This window comes from Oxyura jamaicensis, chromosome 9, assembly GCF_011077185.1.
Source record: "Oxyura jamaicensis isolate SHBP4307 breed ruddy duck chromosome 9, BPBGC_Ojam_1.0, whole genome shotgun sequence".
Lineage (NCBI taxonomy): Eukaryota > Metazoa > Chordata > Aves > Anseriformes > Anatidae > Oxyura > Oxyura jamaicensis.
Genome location: NC_048901.1, coordinates 3,629,775 through 3,650,627, shown reverse-complemented (window position 1 = coordinate 3,650,627; position 20,853 = coordinate 3,629,775). Strand labels below are relative to the sequence as shown.

At 44.3% G+C, this 20,853-nt stretch overlaps 1 protein-coding gene across 3 annotated transcripts in view; it reads right to left on the bottom strand.

The window, feature by feature from the left end:
- The window catches only part of IRS1 (insulin receptor substrate 1), a 52,196-nt gene that overhangs the window by 11,274 nt on the left and 20,069 nt on the right, over window positions 1–20,853 (bottom strand). Inside the window, exon 2 of one of the 3 annotated variants that reach the window (XR_004753228.1) lies at window positions 18,100–19,003. The exons of the other annotated variants lie outside the window; for them this stretch is intronic. The gene's annotated coding sequence lies outside the window, so the exon portion shown is untranslated. The remainder of the gene's footprint in view (window positions 1–18,099; window positions 19,004–20,853) is intronic. 3 annotated transcript variants of the gene reach the window in all.

Genomic DNA, 20,853 nt, shown 5'->3' with positions numbered 1-20,853 from the left:
AGGCACAGCTCCAGCCAGCATGGCTCAAGAGGCAACGGAGACCACAGGGACCGGCACCCACCCCAGCACCGTGTCTGGCAGACAGGGCAAAGGTGTGCTGGGGGAAGGAAAGGACACATCATATAATAAATGGAGGAGAAATCTATAGGAAGTAGGGCCTCATTAGTCCCACTGCTCACAGATCATCTGTTGGCATAAGCAGTTTTGCTCAGAGCAGTGCTTTGTCGCTACTGTCGCTGTTACGTTATACAAAGAGTGTATTAAATTCTTAAATAGTACATGAGATTTCACGGCTTGTGTATCGTATGTGGGAGGTCAAACGAGGCGAGTAACGTTCTGCTCAGCCTCATCATATCATTTAGAAACCAGAAGCCTGCAATATACCTCAAGGAGCAAGTGCAGTCCCAGCAAATGCCTGAGATGGAGGCACCCTGATACGCAGAGCAAAAATATCCGTGGTTGTAACAAGCAACAGAGCAGTTTTTAGAAAAACTCTTGCAGCTTGGATCTTAGTTATAAAGGTAACCCAAACCACAGTAAGACCACAGCCAAGCAGCTCTGTCATTCAGTGTATCTCGTGGGAAGTCACTCCCAAAGATCCTGTCTACCTGTGTCTGTCCTGAAAATCCATATACCTGAGGGAACAGTAGCAGGTAGTAACAAATAAGTATGTTCTAAGAAAACTTTCTAAAAGATAGGAACCAGAATACCCCTAAATTGCTCATGAGACATCCTTTATGCAACTAGTATCAAAAAATGAAGGTAGTGTGCTGCCAGGGACAACAGAGAAGCAGTAGATAAAAAATTCTCACCAAAAAGCTATTAAATTCCCTGGAATAATTCCTTAATTATCCAAGGGAAAATGAAAATAAAAATATTTTTGTTAATACAGGCAACATAACCGTATTTGAAATACTTCCAACTTTGAGAGAAAAAAGCAAAAAATTAATATGATCAATAAATAAGCTTGAATGGAACAAGTTGAAGAACTGGTATTCTAAGCGAACTATCCAGCTCATTGAGCTGCATTTCTCTGCCTGTGCCTTCCAAAACCTTTTCCACTTTCAGAAGATACCTTTTTAGAATTCTCCTTGCATCCCTTTCCTTGTCCAGCAAACTACTGCATTCATTTTTTGAAGATCTTCATATGCTTGGAAGCTCCCTGCACACCTAGCAGAAGGGACTGCAGATGTCTTTGCTCCAGTTAGGAGAACAGGTGAAGAACAGCAGAAAGTATCTAGACTTCTACTTGCTAGCTGCCTATTCGTGCCTGCATCAAAAATCATTTAAGTCTGATTTTAGGTCCATTTCTCTTCAATGAAAGCTTTAATTAAGTTTTATAATAAAAACGCTAGTTTTATCTTTGATTTTCATGGGCTTTGGGGGAAGAAACCAAACAACACATGCCCAGCACAACAACCGAAGAGATGCCAGTCTGTGCTAGTTTTCCATCTGTTTTCCAGTAACAGGCAATGTTTCATATTATTAGAAAGGTTTTTTGAGGGGACATTTCATCTTTTTGAAACACATAGGAAACTAGAGAAAACACCCATGCAACTCTGTCATATATAAAATACACACACCTTGCAGTTCAGAATGTCATCAGTGCACAGTGTGCATCACAATTTCCTGCAACATGAATTGCTCCTTATCACGTGCATCATACAAAATGAAAGCGTGTAATGACCCTTGCCTACAAGTATGCATATATACAAAGATGAGCTAAAGTAGGCTATAATTGCATGAAAAAAAAAAATATAGTTTGGTTCATTTCTGGAAAAACAAAAAACCTCAACATCAGGTCAGCTCCCTGTCTCAGCTGAAAAACAAAACCCACAAACTTCGTTATTGTCAGACACAATTTACGATGCCTAACACAAATTCCGAGTGCTCTCAGAAATCAGAACTCTCTTGGAAGGAGGAAGAAAAGCAAGGAACAGTAATTTTCTACAGATAACTACTTCCTGTATGGGTAATGATAGCTTTCTGTTACATTTTATCCACTGTCCCAATAACTGCATCATCATCTGCTTAAAAAAATCCCTTTCAACTTCTCAGACGTGCTTCATTTCTCGTTACCAACTAGGTAGGATGCTTAATGAAACGTTTCATTTCAACTAAGAATCACGACAATTAGAAGTCAGAGCTCCTGCAGCATCTGTAGACACCTTGTTCTACTGACACCAAGATGAAATACAAACACAGGGAACTTTCCATAGGTCGGTGTCCTGGTGTTTCAGCAGGGTGAAACCAGCTTTCCACCTTTTCTTTTTGTCTGCGGTTCTCTTCTAGCTACAAGTCACAGCTGGTAGGAGAAGATGCCTCAAGGCCTGCGGAGCATGAAGGCTGGCACGTGCAGCATAGTGGGAGCCACAGCTTTCAGAAATAATAACTGAAAGGTGTGACAAGTTCTACTGTAAATACAACTCCGCAATTTTCAGTTACTTGAGTATTGACACAACAAAGCATGGCTTTCAAACAAATACAGCACCTGAAATTTAGAGAGGGCTTCCTTCCAAACTTCAAGGTCACTGTTCGACACCAGCAACACATCAGAGCTGCTCCGAGTATTGCCTGGAAGGGCTGGAAGGTGCAGTGTTCTCACCAGCCGTGCTCCTGAGGATGACCAGATAAAGCTTTCCAATAAATTTAGGCGGAGGGACACTGATACAACGCATGGTAAAATTCATCCTTCAGCTATGAAAGGTGTCAAAAATATTAGCAAGTTTGATGTTCACAGCTCATGGGAGGCGATGTCCCTGCCCAGGGCAGGGGGCTGGCCCTGGGTGGGCTTTAGGGTCCCTTCCAACCCAACCCATTCTGTGATTCTATGATAATTTACACAATCAAGATTATTGCTAGCACAGTCTTTTCATAACTGTAAATGTAACTGTTTATTAAATAAATACTCCTTTGCTACTGTTTTTATTTCGCATCTACCTTCCAGGTGTGGTTAAGAGTATGCCCACACACGCTTCCATCCTCTTCAGTCCTTTTCCATGTGCAGACAATTTCTTGCTGCTATATTATTTCTCATCTTAAGCTTTCAAGAATGAAGTAAACAACACATTTTTTTGCGCTGTTCTCAGTCAGAGCAATCTTAGGACAGCAAAAAATAGTAACGTATTCAGACACGTGCAAGATTTCAGAGCTGTATATTTCCAGTGTTGAACTGGCCACTTCAAACATATTACTTCACTAAGCAGAGTTATGCTTCATTGAAAGTCAGGTCACAGAATTAATGGAAATGCAGGAGAAGAGAGCAGGATTTTGGAAACACCCCACAGTTCCCACTGAAAAAAATGATTAAGCCAGATAAGAACACAGATGTCTGCTGACATTTTACTTTACAAGATTTGAAGACGACCTTCCCCTTCACTTAACGGTTTACAGATCAGATCTGGTTACAAAAATCCTGTGCTACAATCTTCATTTATAACAAGCCCTCAGGAAGCCCAGTTCCTTCCTAGCAATGAGCAGGTTTCAGCGCAGCGGGGCCGGTACCTGCGCCATGGAGCGGCGGCCCCAGACAGCCCAGCTGCTGCCTCCGCCCGCGCTCACTGCCTCCTCACGAGGACTTGGGAAAGCCAGCGCCGCTTTTCTTTCTTCTGACTTGGGAAACCGACATGCAACCCTGAACAATATGTTTATAGCATTATAATCCATATTCTGTAATATGTAAACAAGTACCCATTACTTAGAGGCCATAGATGTGCATAATATTAAATAGTAACAGAAAGCAGCTGCCTTCTGCTTCCTGGTTGTTTATATTTCTAAAGCATCCACTCTTTAAAATATTGTCCATGCAAATCAAAACATGCTGTGCCTAAACGAAGGACAAAACAACAACAGTAGTTTTAAAACACTGCACTTCCTGCAATATTACGCAAATCCAACTCCAGGCTGCAGCCCGAGAGCTCGCCTGCTTCAAAGGGGGAAGCAGCCGGAGAGGTGGGGAGGGACACAAGGCTCGCCTGGCTCTGCGGCACAGGTCACCCTCAGCACCTCCCCAGCAGCCCTGGCTGCTATTAGCTACACACACGTGTTTTTATGTGAGGGTGCCTACTCTTCGCCTTCCTTTGCCACAGAACTGTGCTATGATGTCTCTCTCTCTATACATCTGTACAGGGAGACTGATTACATAGAATATGTATATCAACCTATATTGATATATGTCACTCAAACTACACAGGCACTCACACTTTGCTGATATGGGTTAGCAGAAAGCAAGATTTTTCTTACAATTTCCTTCAAATGTCTACAGTTTGTGCCATGTTTCCCATCGGTGTTAGCTATGGGACCACGTGCACGGATTTATCCATCACTAGAAAATAGCCAACCCCAAAACAAATGATCCAGAAGCTTTCAAAGCCCTTGTGACGCATGTTTGAAACAGCTCATAGGCTAACTGAGGGAGAAAAGAGAAACACTGAAATCACTTTTTACACTTAGCAGCTGTGGCACGTTGTGTGGTCATCAACATTGCTTCAAAATGTGTGATGAACATCAGGCTGCCTTACCTTCTGCCTTCATTTCCGCAAAGCGACATTCAAATAGAACCCGGTTACCAGCAGTACCCAAAAGGAGCTGGTTCAGGCTTTTGGGGGTGAGAGATGGCTGCAAACCCGCAGGTATCTGCAGAGTCTCACAAGCACATCTGCACAGAACTCACAACCCAGATCTCAGCCGCTTCACAAGGAACATCAGTGCGCTGTTCACAGAGCTCCCTGAAGTGATCACGAGCTGACCATCTCCTTTCCTGCGCATCCCCAAATGACCTGCAGATGCCAAGCGATAGCTTGGCTACCATGTCACAAACGAGGCACCGCCAGTAACCAGTTCAGCTGGCAACTCCCTCGCAAACAAAGTTTTTAGTGGTTTGGCTGATTTTAGTTAGTATTGCTTTTATTTTAGCTCAACAGAAAGCTCCTAAAGAGGCTCTTGTGAGAAAATAACCTGATGTTTACTTTCTGACATTTTAACCCTTATCAGAAAAAAAGAAAAAAAGGAGAAAAAAAAAAAAAAAAAAGCTTTTAAGAGCCCCTGGTACCTACAATACCCAAACGACCCCAGCTGGGTTACCAAGCAACACCTAGCCCTCCTGCTATAAAATATTGTCTGCATTGGTGGCCATTGTTTCGGTGAAGACCAAATACTGTGGTAGCAGCAGTCTGTGCTGCCACACAGAGCAGCTCACCCTTCCGCCTCGTGGGCTGTGAAGAAGACAGGAGACCTGCAGGAAGGCACTGCTTGCTTTGACTTTGAGAAGAATTTATCTGTCCCTGGATTGAGTTTCAGCGGGGCCCAGCCGCCCCTCCGCACGTTGCTGGATCTGGCCCCTTTCCAGCCGGGGAAGCTGCCCGTGCTCCTGCCCCCAAGCCCGCAGCTCCTCCTGCAGCTGACTTCGCTTGTAGACGGACCGGCGGGGCGGTGGGAAGTCACAAACACCCGGGCTGATTACTACATCGCTGCTTACATTATCATTTGCGAGAAATGCTGTTTACAAATTTGAAAGGCCATTAACTAAACACAGTGCAAAACAAGTGGTCTGCTTTATGTTTTTCTTCCGTCATCCCATCCCTACCTCTTTTTGGAAAAAGTGCCTGACTGGTTCGAGTCATGGGGCGAGCACCGAGCCCCCGGCCTGCGCACGCCGCAGCAGCCGCTGAGCATCCCCGGGTACCAACCTCTGCACGGCTGCTGCAGCAAATCCTGGTCCTTGCTGCACCAGTTTTGCTGATCACTGAATGGTCACCAAGTGAGGTGAAAAATTTTTAAACAAGTGGAAAGACGGGGTTAGCTCTGTTTCACGTGTAGCACGATGTTTATAGTAACCACACAGAACAACCAAAACAAGCAGGAGTGTGGGATGTGTCACTAACGCAACCACGAGGTCGCAATCTTGCTGGTTACCACGAACACAGGAACATCTGCAGGCAGCAGGTGAGAGCTCCAACGTGTACACAAAGAAACAAGGTGAGCTCACGGGAACACTCCTCTAACGTGAGGTTCGTACTCGCTGTGTCCCGACACCCCCGCAGCCAAACCTTCCCCACAGCTTCGCAGCGTTCTGCTGCACCCACCCATCGCCGGCTCCTTCCCCGCTGCTCCACACACCTCCACCTGACATGCTGATAAACCAAACGCAACAGTTCGGAGAGGCAGTTAGAATTACCCCGCATTTCAAAGCCTATCTAACAGCCTGCTAGCTCTCCTGCATGCCCCTGCACACCAGCTGGGAACCACCGCTCTAGATGCAGCCTTCCCACAGCTCCAACACTGAGTACAACGAACCTTTAGATAGTGCAACTGAGCTGTAAGTCAATAAGAATATTTATTGCAGATAAAACAACAGTATTGAAGTGTCAGACCTCCCCTGTATTCTGTTTTCACACCATTCACCAAATGTTTGGAAGGAATTCATCAACCTTATTTCTCTTGCAGCATTACCCCAAGGCTGCAAGAAGGCATCGAGAACAGCCATCAACGCAGACCATCACGGTCATACACTGTTTTTCCTAAACAGCCAAGCAACTATGTAACTGCACCGCTTTCTCCTACAATTAGACGCTAAGATTGGCTGGGGGAAAGGTTACATCAAGTCACCGCACCGCCAGAGCCCAGCGGGACAGCGTTCTCTGCAGCACAGTTGTGCGCGCCTCAGCAGAGCTTCAACATTTGCTGGAGCTTTCCTATCTGCTTCAATGAAAACCAACACCTCTGGGTTCCACTGCTGGCTGTTTACGTGAAACTAAAGTTAGAAGGCAAGCTGAGCACCATCGGGGGAATCAAGACAAGTGTGCAGCCAAGAAAGCCGATGCACAGGGAGCCTGATCTCATCCTTACTCAAGTAAGGAAGTGAAGGAAGTAAATTCATGTTCTGCCAACAAACGTTACCCCGAGCAGGGATTTTGGGAGGACAAAAAGATGTGTATTTTTAAGTACGATGAAATACAAGTGCACGTCATGGAGAGCTAGCTACCTTTTTATAACCAGTCTAAATGCCATTTACAGCAGACAGTTTGGGCTAAATATAAAAAGTCACAAATCTCACATATTGAGATAACTTCCACGGAGGTGCTGAAATTACCTTTCAAATCGTGCAACACGACTTCACCCTTCTCATAATAAATAGGTTGTTTTAGAACAGCCAGGAAAGGGCAACCATGCAGCGCTCAGTGATTTGTGGGAGCAGAAAGGCTGAAGAGATGATATGGATGCTTTATGTTTTGCTCCACGAGAAACCGGAGGGTACAAAACACCAAAGGCCAAAACCTCACTCAGCTCGTAGCTTCGGCCATCTCTGCCTGTGGCCAGGCTGGGTCGCTCCTGCCTGGGGCAGCTGGATTCACAGGGCTGCCACGGGAATCAAATCCTGCAAGGTCTGATGTTCTGCGGCACCAGGAACCTGAGACAGGGAGGGGACAGGAGTCCAGGCAGAGGTTTGCAGCCTTCAGTATTTAATTTTCTCGTTAAAGTAATTCTCCCATTCTAACGGCAAATGTGACAGACAGGCTGCCAGCCCCACGCTAGCCAGAGGTACAAACAGAAGTCTGGACACAGCTTATTTGACAACTTATCAGATGTTTTTTCCTCTTTCTAACAAGCTCCTTTTGTATTTGATCCAACCAAGCTGCATCTTTTCTATCTGTGGTAATGTCCTGCAGCAGCAGCTGGGGACAGTAGCTCTGATTGTCCCCACTTCCCAGCCGGCTTGGAGCTGCATGTCTTCCACCGCCTCTCCTATGCCTCGAGCTGCTGGGAGGATGCAGCTGCCCAAGAAGCCCTCCCTGACATGCTATGTTATGGTCAATTACTTCATTATTAGAGAAGAGTATTTTGGACTGCTTCTGCCAACCTCTCACAGCTAAATAACCAAGCAAAGCTTCAAATCCAACTGCCAATAGGAATACACATATATTAGGAAGTTGGATTGGATTTCAGTTTCTGCTCTACAAATATAGTTGAAAAAAAAAAAAAAAAAAACACACCACGAAGACCACAACAAACAGCTTCCATAGAAACAGAGAAACAGAATGGCTCCAGTTGTACAGGCTGAGAGCTCTCTCCCTTCCACAGCGAGCAGGCTGTAACGTTATCTGTAAGCATCCATCTGCAGAAGAATAATGCCCACGCTTTAAGTAGCAAGGCCACTTGAATGGATATCGAGTGCTCTGAATTCATCACTCTCGGTATGCAGTTTACAGCTTTACTTCGCCACGGAGAGAATCTCAGCATCTTACATTTCTCTTTATGCTGCGTTTGTCAAATCCTCTCTCCCTCAAAAGCGTACTCGGACATGTGCTTTCAGCTGCCATTTTTTTATTCCCCCCCTGGATGAAAAGGTGTTGAAACTCATCCCCGAGCACTGGAATGCAACACGCAGGGTCTGACGGCCCTCTGCACACCTCTGTGCTGCAAGGGGGGCTCTGCGTCTCCCCAAACCCAGCAGAGTCGGGCCTGCACTCACCTGGGCCCCGTCCCCGCCTAGGTCCAACGGGAGCCGCGTACCATCTGGATGAGCGGTAGGGCTGCCAACGGATGAGAAAAGCAGCCCAGCGGTGTTTTATGTTGTACTTTGGCCTTCCTTAAAAGGCCAGGTTTGAGAAGGACTTAATTTCCCCACACACTTCCTTCATCCTCACTGCTGATTATTTCTAGGAAGCGGGAGGAAGGCACAAAGCCATCTACCTCACCGCCATCCTCCCCAGCCACCAGAGCAGTAACGCCGTAAGGCAGCAGGACGGTGAATTTCTCCTGAGTTTTTCAGGCAGGCGCATCCTAGAAGGTGACAAAAAGCAAAGGAGGCTTTCTCCATCCACTTGTTTTTCACTGTTGCGTGCCATGGCTGGCACCAAACCAACTGAAATCCTAAGCCTCCTAAGGTCATGTCTCCAATGTCAGTGCTCATCATGTTACCAACCACTCTGGTCGTACTCTTTTAGTGCCTTCCTCCCCACCCACCAAGAGTGGCTTTTAGATAGGCTCATCATCCTCATTTAATGCAAATTAAAACACTAATTTCATCAGTGAATACAGCATCGACATTTAACAGCATTTTCATTGGACTGGAGATACTCAAAACCAAACCAAAAAAGGTACAGAGCTGCTTCAAACAGCAAATATTAAAAACAGTTCACAGAGTAGTAAACATCGACATTTGTATGTACATATTTCATAATTTAAGAAATTATTCTCTGGTCTGAGGAAGCAGCCTTTTCCGTTGTTCTTCAGTTCTGACGTGACCGAGCAGGCTTTACTTTACACACTTGCACTCGGCATTAAAAACAAATAAATAAACTAGAGGCTCCTTTTCTGTATTCTGAGAAGTCAACGTCTACAGATGAGATTTATGGTCTCTTTCAAGGAAAGACTTTCATCTAACTTCAGATTAATTTACATTCTGAGCTATCAAATTTTACTTCTGAGTTGTGGAAAGAGAAAGAAGGGACAGGGAGGGCAGGAAGAGAGCGGGAGAAGCTCTCACAGGGCTCATGCTCGGCATTCTTCCAAGACAACTATGCCCCAGCAAGAAAAATTCAGATGGATATATCCACGTGAATAACACCTATTGCTAGCACAGCCTTCTTAGTGACGAATGCTAGAGCAGTTTGACACTAGACTAAGGTGAAGCCTGACTATGTTCAGATTTGGACATAACCTAGCTCTTCTATTAAGAAAGTCTTCCTGCAGAATAAATACACTGCAGAACAGATTAAAAATGGGTCAAGTTTAAAACAAATACCTTTGAAAGGAATGTCCTCACCATTTTTTCCTCTTTTTCCTATTATGCCACTATTAGCATTTGCTCAAATTGGATGTTTTCAGCCTTGCAACCTCTCCGGTCTTAAAATTATGCATAGACTCCAAGTTCTCTTTATTAATATGGCTTTTAGAAGATTTCCACCCAGATTCATACTAAAAATATAGCACAGAAAACCACTAACAGCACTAGGCATCCTGTCTTCCAGTTACTAGTGGTTACCACCCTACAAGCCGCTGCTATTCCGAAGTTAACTTTAAGAGATTTTTACGAAACCACATTTACTTGAAAATGGTGTAATACACTCTCTTAGGCTCTAACAGAAGAGCTACTCACATTCTTCAGATTAAGATTCAATGTCTTTTAACTGAGGCTTTACTCCCCCTCAGGAGCAAGGTCCACCCAACTACTTGCATCAATGTGCAGCACTGGCAACTTAGGCAGAGGCTGAAGAACTCACATTGCTCAAAGCGCAGCAGGACATAACCGAACACCGAGGAGTATGTCGTGCTGATCAAGTGATAAAAGGTGTTTGGACTCTTGTTGCATAAACAAGTGTACCTGCTCCCCACCACAAACACTAAAGGAAGCTAAATCTAAATAAAATCTTATCACTTCTAGCTGAGCACTGTCCTGAACCTCTCCTTGCAATCCAAAAGGAAAATGATGAATGTGACCCAGATGAATCACATTCCCAGATGGACTTCCCAGTCTTTTTTTCCTGGCTAGAAAGAAGGAATTTTTTTCCAGTTTCCTATGAAGCAATAACTATGTCAGCTTGCAATACTGATAAATTTAAAAAAGTAGATCAAAAGTCTCCCTGGGAGGTACAGCTTTCTGAACATGAAAAAAAAAAAAAGAGAGGAGCCTTCATGCCTCCACCTAACCCTGCTACAAACGAGAATATAATTTTGAGCAAATGACATAAAGATACCACGGAGCTGTAGAGCTCAGTGTAAGAAGTGCCCGGTGGGGTCAGACCCACAGCTCCCCTTGTCCAGAAGGCGCCTCCAGCAGGGGAGCAGAAGGTGCTGTTTCGAGAGAATCTATAAACCATGGTCTGTGCAACCACTACCTGCTGACCAGGACTTCTCCTGACCCTGTCTTGAACCTGCTCTGACTGCCTGTTTTCAAAACATCCTCTGGCTGCAAGTTGCATAAATTCACTGCCTGCTGTGTAAACAAATGCTTTCTTTAATCTGTTTTAAACTGATTCCCAACCAGTTTCATCACGTGCCCTGCAATTCTGGTACTGCGGGATTTCTGTCAACTTCTGCATTCACCTTACCCACCACCTTCAGGATTTTGTAAATCTTTATCACCTTGCCCCTCTCGGCTTCTCCTCTCCTAACTGAGCCTTGTAAATGACAAAAACTGCTGCTCCACGCAGGGCAGCGACGCCGTCCCTTTGAGCTTGAGTCACCTTTCTCTGTCCCTTCCCTAACCTACGTCTTTCTTAAGATGTAGCCACCAAAACTGCGCCCAGTGCTCAACGTGTGGACACTCCAATGTTTTACACATTGGCAAAATGACGCCTTTTTCTGATTCTCAGTACCTTTTTCTTACGATGCCAAAAAGCACTGCCTGTGGTTTTCCGGCTGCTGCTGCTCCACGTTTGCAACAAGGACAGAAGGGAGCTGTGAGTGACAATGACAAGGCCTCTTACAAGTTACAACCCTCAGGTCTGAGGTCAGCATCACACAGGCATGGTTTAGACGCATTTTTTGCTTGCTGGAAAAAAACTTGTGCTTGAAGACTTATGTTTACCTATGCGGACGTTCCTCTAGCACATTCCTGCCCACTCAGTCACAACGATGGCCTTCTGGAATTCCTCAGCACTGACGAGGCATCTGACTACCCATCAGGAACAGTAATGTTGGTTTTCATCAGAACTGCAATTATTTTGAGGCTGGTGCAAGTTAACAAATCGGGCTGCTGAGTTGAGTAACGTCTGCAAGCCAGAGGGAAGGCAACTGAGATCAATCAAGACCACTGCAGCTACTTCTATCATTGTGGGAAAATTACTGAAGACAGAAGATTTAGTAAGCAGGGCAGAAATCATAGGCAAAATTTTAGAATGTTCTAAAAATACAGAAAATAAAAAAGCATAACCACACCTCCATGACTGATGGATGAGGATAGCAAACAATCTTTCCTATCACATGATCAGATTTGGGAAGAGTACCCAAAGGGCTTTTGAGACATTAAAGACCTGAATTTTGATCTTAAAGGGATTTTTTGGACATTCTCTGCAGCTGTTTATTGGCATTAAAACCAGCCCTTGTTTAGTCTACAGCGAGCTCTCCCACTTTTGAAAGTGATGGTGCTTGAAGAAAAGAATAGAAGCATGGGGTAACATGTTTTTCAGTGCGCTTCCATTCATTTCTGCCTTAACAGGCAAACATTCACCTACGGTCCTCAAATTCAGAGCACTGATTCTGCCAGAGTTTCACAAACAACTTGCCCAATTCCAATACCTTCAGCTGAGCATGGAAAACAGACTGAGCAATCCCCAGGAGATCAGCATGCCTGTTGTGGGCTGGGATGTGCCAGGAGGCACTGCTGATCACTCAACAGGTGGCACTGTCTTTGGACATGACACACTTCGGGCCTTACTGCATTATGTGAGCCAGTAGTATTTGGAACAAAGAAGTGCACCAAATATTTTAAGTTTGTCGAATAAATTTATTGGAGCTTCAGTATTTGTAACTCAGGGGAGGGGGGTTAATCTATCTTTTTTGTCTTTTATTTCCTACTTGACTTTTCCTTGGATTTGACTTCTCAAGTCCAATTCACTTCTTTCTTGGTATCTTTTTGAAGTTTAGCTGTTACATGTATCCATAAGACCAAGGGACAGTTCCCTGCATTTACATAAGAATAATGTACCAGGCTGTAACGGATTGTTCATAGCATTTCAGACAGTTCATGGAGGCAGCCACTTGATCATTACTATGGAGGAAATCAGATCTGCAACGCTAACTCTGGTAACACTCTGGCACAGTGACCAGAAAGCAAGGTCCCTACGGCGCTTTCAGATCCATCAACCATCAGTCCTCACTTCTCCTTTGCAATGAAAAACGACTGTGAAGACAGTCTTCAAAACTACCTTTTAAAAAGTTAAAGAAAAATCCAAATTACATTAGAGAAAAAAAAAAATTACTATCATAGTGAAGCTTGAAGCAGGATTTTTCTGCTAAAAAAAAATTGTATTAGAACAAAGCTGAATCACCGCAGTACTGGCAGAAATGAAACAAAAACTTACCCAAATTGGAGGGTTGCGACAGCTTATCACACAAGAATAATTGACCAACAATGGTAAACAAAAGCCTTAAGAACATCTGTGATTAATGCAAGACCTTAAGAAAACCAGTATTTTGGCTCGGCTGCCTCCTGAGCACTAGCTGTTGTACCACCATAGGAATTGTCATCTATCACGCACAGCACTGCCAGGAGCCGTCCCCTAAAAGACAGCACACAAACATCACGTCGCATAAGTACAACACTGGAAATCAAAAAAATAAGATAAAATTAAAATTAAGACAGAAAAAAAGCAGTAATTTTGAAACTGAGAGTTTCATCCGTCTCTGTTGATCAGACTTTACAAGAGAAAGCTACTGTTCTTAGCCATAGCTAGTAGTAGATTTAGGTAACCTGGCAGCTAAGCGTGCACTCTCAGCGTGAGCAAAGAAGCAGTAACTTGCTGGGAGTCTGCTTCCAACCAAATATAAGTAACACATTGCTTTTCTGTTTTTCATCTTAAAAAAAAAGTGTATCCATTGCACGTAACAACTAGGATCTATCTTATTTAATGGAAAACGGTGTCCCATCCCCAGAAGAACTCCACTAACTTCTCAATTCTGTGTGTTGTCTCTTAAATAGAAGTTTGTTTTTTTTTTGTTTCGTTCCGTTTCCCTACAAGCCAGCCAGTCAGAAGCACGCTGCACTATGGTATCATAGTGGCAAAGCTATGCTAAACGCAGAGAACTTTTTGAACCCGATCAGCAAACAGGACAGACAGCACGCCCTCTCCAAGCCCTCAGGGCAGAACGCAGGGCCGTGAGCACCCCGAGGCTGGGCACGGTGAGGTGGAGGTCACTCTTCCTTCCCTGCTTTTCTCAGCCAGGCACCTGCTGCTCTGCTGGACAAACCACTGGCATCCCCTCTGCACATCTGTCCCTGAATAGCTGGATGCTAAAAACAAAACAACAAGCACTTCCATTCCTAAACAGAAAGAAAATTATTAAGTGACTTTGCTATTCGTAACCTGCTGCCACCGAACAAGAAAGAGATCTCTTTGCAGCGCTGCCCTGCTGGAAGCTGAAGCAGGAGGTACGTTTCATCTCCCCCTCTGCCAGAGGGTTTCTCTGAAGGTGGTGGCCCCCAGGCTCCCAAGCAGGTGAAAATGGCAAACCGGCCGGTGGAAGGAGCGAGAGATTTCAGACCAGACAGCAAATTAAACACTAGCAAAGGTGGGAAGCATCAAGAAGTTCAGGAAAGAAAAAATAAATAAATAAAAGGATTTGTGTAGTAAGAAATTTTACAAAGTAGACATTAGCATTGTTGCAGTGCCGACTGAAGGGAAAATAGCTGGAAGCATTAAGCTGCATGGTGCTACGTGTTGTGGCCTCTCAGTCTTGACCACACAACCAGCAGCTCCAAATTCCTCTGGGGACTATCAGGAAAGAGCGATTTGGCTCCTAATCATCATACATCACCATTCCCTCAAGTAACGTGCTCTGACTTTCTGATTCTACACAGGGAATAGTGTTTGCCTCAACATTCCAGTAAAAACAGATTTTCACATTATTAAAAGGATAAATTTCTCTTGAAGGAAAAAACAAAACAAAACAAAACAAACACCTTTCTTACTTATATAGATTTTTATCTTCCCCTTTCCTTATGATTTGAATATTTTTTCACACAGGACAGCCTGTTTACACTTTTAAACAAAGATGAAAATAGTTCATTAAATTGAAGCCATTCTCAAATGTTCTTCCTTTCATCCTAAAAATTATTTCCTTCCTTGTCCAGCTCCAGATGCTCTGCCTATTTCGATCCCACAAGACATCAGAAAGCCTTAGATACAATTTCATAAACTGAAGACGACTTTCCACTCAACATTACATCTGCTGTCTTTTCCTTGTGAACAGTGTCCTAAGTAACAACTCTGCTGCTTTGAAACCGTACCATAGCCTCTATCTCTGTTTTACTTTCCTTACAACCTTTGTACACAGAATCTGTTTTCAAAACATTTTGAAACCTGCGTGTGCAACGACTTGTTAGCGGGTAAGCTGCCAGAATACACACACTTGAGATACCAGCATGTGCTAAATCAGGTTTTGAGTTGTAAGTACCTCACTCGGGCATCCCAAGTTTGTTTAACTTAGTGAAACAGAAAAGGACTATTACTGTCACATTTACCTTGGCACGTATATTCAATCCTCCACAAAAAAGCACTTGGTCCCATGTAAGTCAGAGGCAATAAATAACATCATTTATAATCTCCTCAGGACAGGCAATGACCATGTCTCAAGCACTGTAGCTCATCCCCCTCCTCTTTCAACTTCTCTGCTCTACGTCCTAGATCAAATCTTCTGGTTTCTTTAATCTGCATTTGCCATTTAAAAACACTTTACATTTAAAAAGTCTCCCTGTAAAACATGTGGTACTTTTTAAAAGGAAATGGAAGAGCTGACACATGAAATGAAGATAATGCCTGAAAGATGCACCTAAAACCTTGATATTTGTCTTTTTATACGTCTATCCACAGCGGTGAAGCAACATTCACCTTCATTTCCAAGGTGCTGAAGGACTGCCCCAGGAATGTCTGAGCTGAACACTGTCCGTGTCTTCAGGGGTCACTTCTTAGCGCTCAACCTCGTCTCACATCCCAGACTGAAGCACTGAAGGGAAGATGCAGTCACCCTCAGTTGACTAGCACTGTTTACTTGTGTTCATTTATATCTGTCTTGTTCCATTTGAATGGATTATTAATTTGAGGTTCCCTCTGCGAGGACTTTCATCTGTTAAGGCATTCAGTTATTAAGGGAGATGAGGCACATGATGATGACAGATTAGTGGATCTAAGATGATTATCTATTATCCTACATCTTTTATGAATTGGCCATGCTTGACCACAAGGATAATGGACACGGTAAAGAAGAGCAAACTTAAAAACAGTTTCATCCAAGATTTTTTCAGCAAGATCAAACTACAGCATTGTGTCAGTCACGTATAACTTGGCCTGCACATGACTGGCAGTGATCCTGTCATGAATTATGCTCACAGAGGCGGAGCACTATAGGTTCCTACTACAGATAACCCTGTCACTTGCTCTCCTGAAATAATCGGAATGATTCGCACAAAACTAATACAGGTTTGATGGTCTAAGGAAGTGGCATTTTGTAGCAAGGGATAAGAATTTCAGCACTAATTAAAAGGCCTGATGAAAACAGAATTAAAGTACAAAACACAATGTCAAATTGCAAAAGAAACAGTATGCATATTGCCAGTAATAATTAAAGAAAATATTGCACATGCACTTTTCCAAGAAGAGCAGTTAATTCAGTGCTTGCAAGCGCCATGCTCGCTCCTGTCCGTGCTGACTGTAGGGCGTGCAATCCCCTGCGTGTCCATAGAACAGGTTTTCCTTGCGCTGCCGATCCCTCCTGCTTGCTTGAAACTCTCTCTGACCTCTCCAGCAGAAGAGTTGTTGTCCTGGCTGCCAGGTTTAGCCTGCCCTGGTGTTTTAAAAATAATAACAACTTAACATGTTAGCAGCACGCACTTGAATAAGAGAAGCTGAGGAGGAAAAATGGTGATGCGGCTCTGGGAAGCGGGGAGCAAGCAGCTGGCCGGCAGCTGGCGCGGACGAGCGCGCACCCGCGAGCTGGAGGCGAGCGCTGAACTTTGCCCCATTTCCCGAATTCCCGTCCTGCAGCTCTTGCCTGCGAGCGGCAGCCCCAGCGCTCGCAGTCAGCAGGGCTGTTTTCTTCAGGTTTGTCAGCAACACGCTGCCAGCTCCAGGCCCGAAGCAGCTGGGTAGGTAGCAGCACCTTCCAAAGAGGGTTTGTGTCCTGCCCCTCGACCAAGCCACCTCAGCCTCTCACCCCGCAGAGCTGGGAATGGAAAGGGAGGCCGAGCTGCAAGCAACCCGTGCCATCAGCAGGTCCCCTGAGCCCCGCAGTGCCTGTGACACTGCACTTCGTGACCTGGGGCGCTGGACATCGCCTCTAAAGCCACTACAGAAAAATCCACACATCCTGAAGTAAATATCTATTTCTAAATCACAAAAGAAGTTGAAAGGTTATTCTGTTTTTCCAAGAAGTTAGTTTCTGTGCAGCTTTCCTTTTTCTTTCACTTCAGCTGCGGTTCCATTTGTGCCTTGCTAAGTCTCTGCTAATTCCCACTCTCAAATTGCTTCCCCCCCCCCCAGGTTCCCTGTTAGTTCACCTGAGATGGCTTTTCAGCCCTGCAGCCCCCCCAGGTCACCTGCTCACAAGATCCAAAATACCCTTCTCCTGCTTCCCAGAACACTCTGAAACATTTTCCATCCTTTACGTGACCTCACCCTTAAGGACACTTTAGAAAACAGCGTTCGATGCCTTCTGACTCACAGCCAGTGGTTTCACTGGCAGCCAAACATGTGCACTCCAAAACACTCTGCAATCTAAATTGCAAATACAGTACAAGTATATCAAGTTCCCTTTACAGTTTACGGCTTCTTATGTGAGTGGAAAAAAACTCAAAAATAAACAGAATCAAATGCTATACCCTACCTTATGGAAAGGACTTCAGTTATGGAAGGACTGTGAATGTTTCGTCCAATAAGATATCCCAACCGTCTATCTGTGCTTTGATAAGCTAAGCAAACAGCTTCCAGCAATAAACACAGGGGGAGATCTTTAGATGGCAGTTGGTAAAAAAGCAAGTACAAACTCACACTGAGAAAGAATAAAGTAAAGGAAAACATGGGGGGGGGAGGAGAGAGAGAGAGGAACCCGCACCTTTTTATCCCCTGAAGTGCAAGATGGAATAAAAAAATAAAAAACTCGTTACAGAATGATGGGTTTGGCATCAAAATTCATAATTATCTTCTCCCTTCCTTTCACCTCTCTAAAATTCTAAGTTAATTTCTGAGCTTTCTGAACTTCTTCCCCAAGGCAAAGATACGAAGCAAACTTCCACTGGAAAACTCCCTGCCTCTTCTCCATGGCAAAGCACAGCTGTGGAAGGGAAGGGCGTGCTCTCTTTGAAGTCTCGTTATTAGCAGGTCTATGTTAAATTCAGCTCTCCCTCTAGCACTGCTCAAGTGATCGTGCTGTGCATTTTGATACCTTTTGCTTGTCTGTGTCAGTTGCCTGGCCTGGTGTTCTCAGGTGCCCTCAAAAAGAAGAACCTCCCAGGCTATCCAGTTTCATCATTGCTGAAATCACTGAGGATTCAAAGTTAAATGACCCGGGTCAGAAAGAGTTGGGAGCTCTTCCTCCCTCTTCAAAATGCTGAAGTTTCAGGCAGTTTTCAGGGCAGTGACCATGTCTGTCTGCTCCACTGCACCGAGAAGCCAGGTCCACAGCTCACACGGCACACAAAGCATGTTGCACACCCCTGCAACCATTGCAGAGATGATAAAAAAAGAAAAAAAGAAAAAAAAGAGGCAGATCATGTCATTTCCTTTTTAAGCAATTATCACTTGATGTTAAAAAAGATCCAGTTCTAACAGAATAATGAAAGATGGGCTTCTTAAAAAGCTCTCTGTTATTCTTAAATTCCAATCAGCAAGTAGAGACAGCAAGACAGATTACAAGGTAATGACAGAAATTACACGTGTGATTCAAAGTTAAACACAGCGGAAAGGAAGCTGGTACATACATCGTATTCCTGGTTATAACCTTTATGATGCAGGCTTGAAAAAATCCTACAGCCAGCACTTCTGGGCATGTTTCGGCAGAAACAGCTACTGGGACGGAGGAGAGGGAGAAGGCCTGACGGCTTCAGTCGACGTTTATAAGCACGGTGAGGCTCACTGATCTAAGCCTTATGAAGACTTTGAATATCGGCAGCAAGTTGAGGGTTTGGACCCGGCCCAGCATGGCACTGGAGCGGGTGCAACAGCCTGCAATAGAGGCTATTTGTATTGCTTGCACTGCAAGAGCGCGGCAGCCTCAGCCGCAGGTGAAGGCCTCGCTTTGCTGGCTGCTGAGCAGACAGAATAAAATGACAGGCCCTGCCTCAGCAGACCTATAGGGAGAGAGAAAACAGACAAGCAGATACATCGGAGCGCGGGGAAATAACAGCGTAATATTTGTCAACGAGTCGCGAGCTGCATGTGCAACTTGCCAAGGGACGCAGCTGGGCTATTTCTCATCTATTAATGAACGTAGAGCTGCAGTGGTGCAACCACCCAACCTCCTGCCTCTGTCCACATCAGAGGACTTCCATCCAAACGGTGAGGACTCTTATCTTAACTGTGCTTAGCACACTAGCGCAGCACACACCACTCCAAAAGGCTGAGCGCCGGGGGCTGGGCTTGGGCATTTTCATTCTCCTGCCTCAGGTGACTATCGTCCTGCACAGAGTAAAGCTTTAGAAACACCTCTTCACTATTACCAAACACCAGGTAACATTTGGATGGTCAAAAGATAAGTGATGGGTTACAGAGGCAGAGCCTCCATTAACTCCTTCATGGCCAGAGGCCTTGGATGATGTGGATACTGCTTCCAAACGCTGCCTGCTGCAGAGGTCACCGTACCACCCATCAGTTATGCCACCCACAAATCTCCAGGCTTCTTCTTTTGAAGTAAAAATTTCATTAACTCACTCTTGGACTTAGGGACTTACTCCTTACTTGGCATTTCCTGAAAAGATCCCTAAGGTTTTTCTTTGAAGTTCATTATTTTTCCCCCCTCCTCTGTCTAGCTTCCTAGGGCTCAAACACGAGGAAAAATCTTTATTTCCCTGTTTCAAATAATGCCTTGAGTTATTAGTATTTCATCCATGTTACAAAAACAAGGAAACACATCTGTTCTTAACTTCCAAACAAGAAATAAAATGCTAAAAAGCCTAAACTAAAATATTTGCATGTAGATCTTAGAAACAACATCTAGAATATGCCTCGTGGCATAAAGAGTCACCTTCTAGGGCTTCACGGCAAAGTGAGTTACTCATCTATTCTCTGTATGTCAAAATCATGCATTGGGCAACATAAACAACCAACTCACATGTTGCTGATAATGACATGTTTATAGAACAAACCTCATTGTATTTTTCTCCTAGCTAAGTGTTACAGAAAGTTTTGTGCGACACATTTCCCAAGCAGCAAGAGATTGTACACTTCCCGCAAGCCTTTCAGGATAGCTAACTTAAGAGAAAACAAAACAAAGAAAAACAAAACAAATCAACAGGAAAAAAATACACTATGAAAACCAGAAAACCAAACAAAAAACAACAAAACCCCATCAGCTTCGTGCATAAGGCTCACTTCCACATATCAGACTGCAAAAGTTTCCCTCACCCTGAAGCAGGAAGGGACCTCGTCCCTTTTGCTTCACACCACCAGCATAATGCCTCAGGATCCTGCTATCATCCTGCCCGGATGAAATAAGCACTCTGAAAACCAAATGAAAATGCTGCAAGGAGATGATGGTTGCAAGGAGATGACGGTCATGGTTTCATCCTACTTGAAGCCTGTGCTGAAGCTCCAATAACCCCTTCTTCCTCCTGACATGGTATCTAACAAAAAACAAACAAACAAAAAAATCAAAAAGGAAGCAGTACTCAAGAGAAGGAGGCTCCTCCAAACAATGGAGATCAGAGGCACTGGGGGAAAAAGGTAGAAATTAAGTGGAAAACAACAAAGTTTGGAACAGAGTAGGGAATGTGACCTCTTGTCTGCCATCTGGACAAAGGAGGGGTTTTATCAAGGCTCCATGAGCGTACAAGGCATTTATTTTTGGCAGAGTGGGGAAAGCAAAAGCTATCACAAGGTTGTAAAAGGAGAACAAATATAGTTGACCTAAGAGCCTAGGAAAATTGTATTTCCAGCCACACACAGTAGATGCGTGGATTAGATGGGGAAAAACTAAACAAGC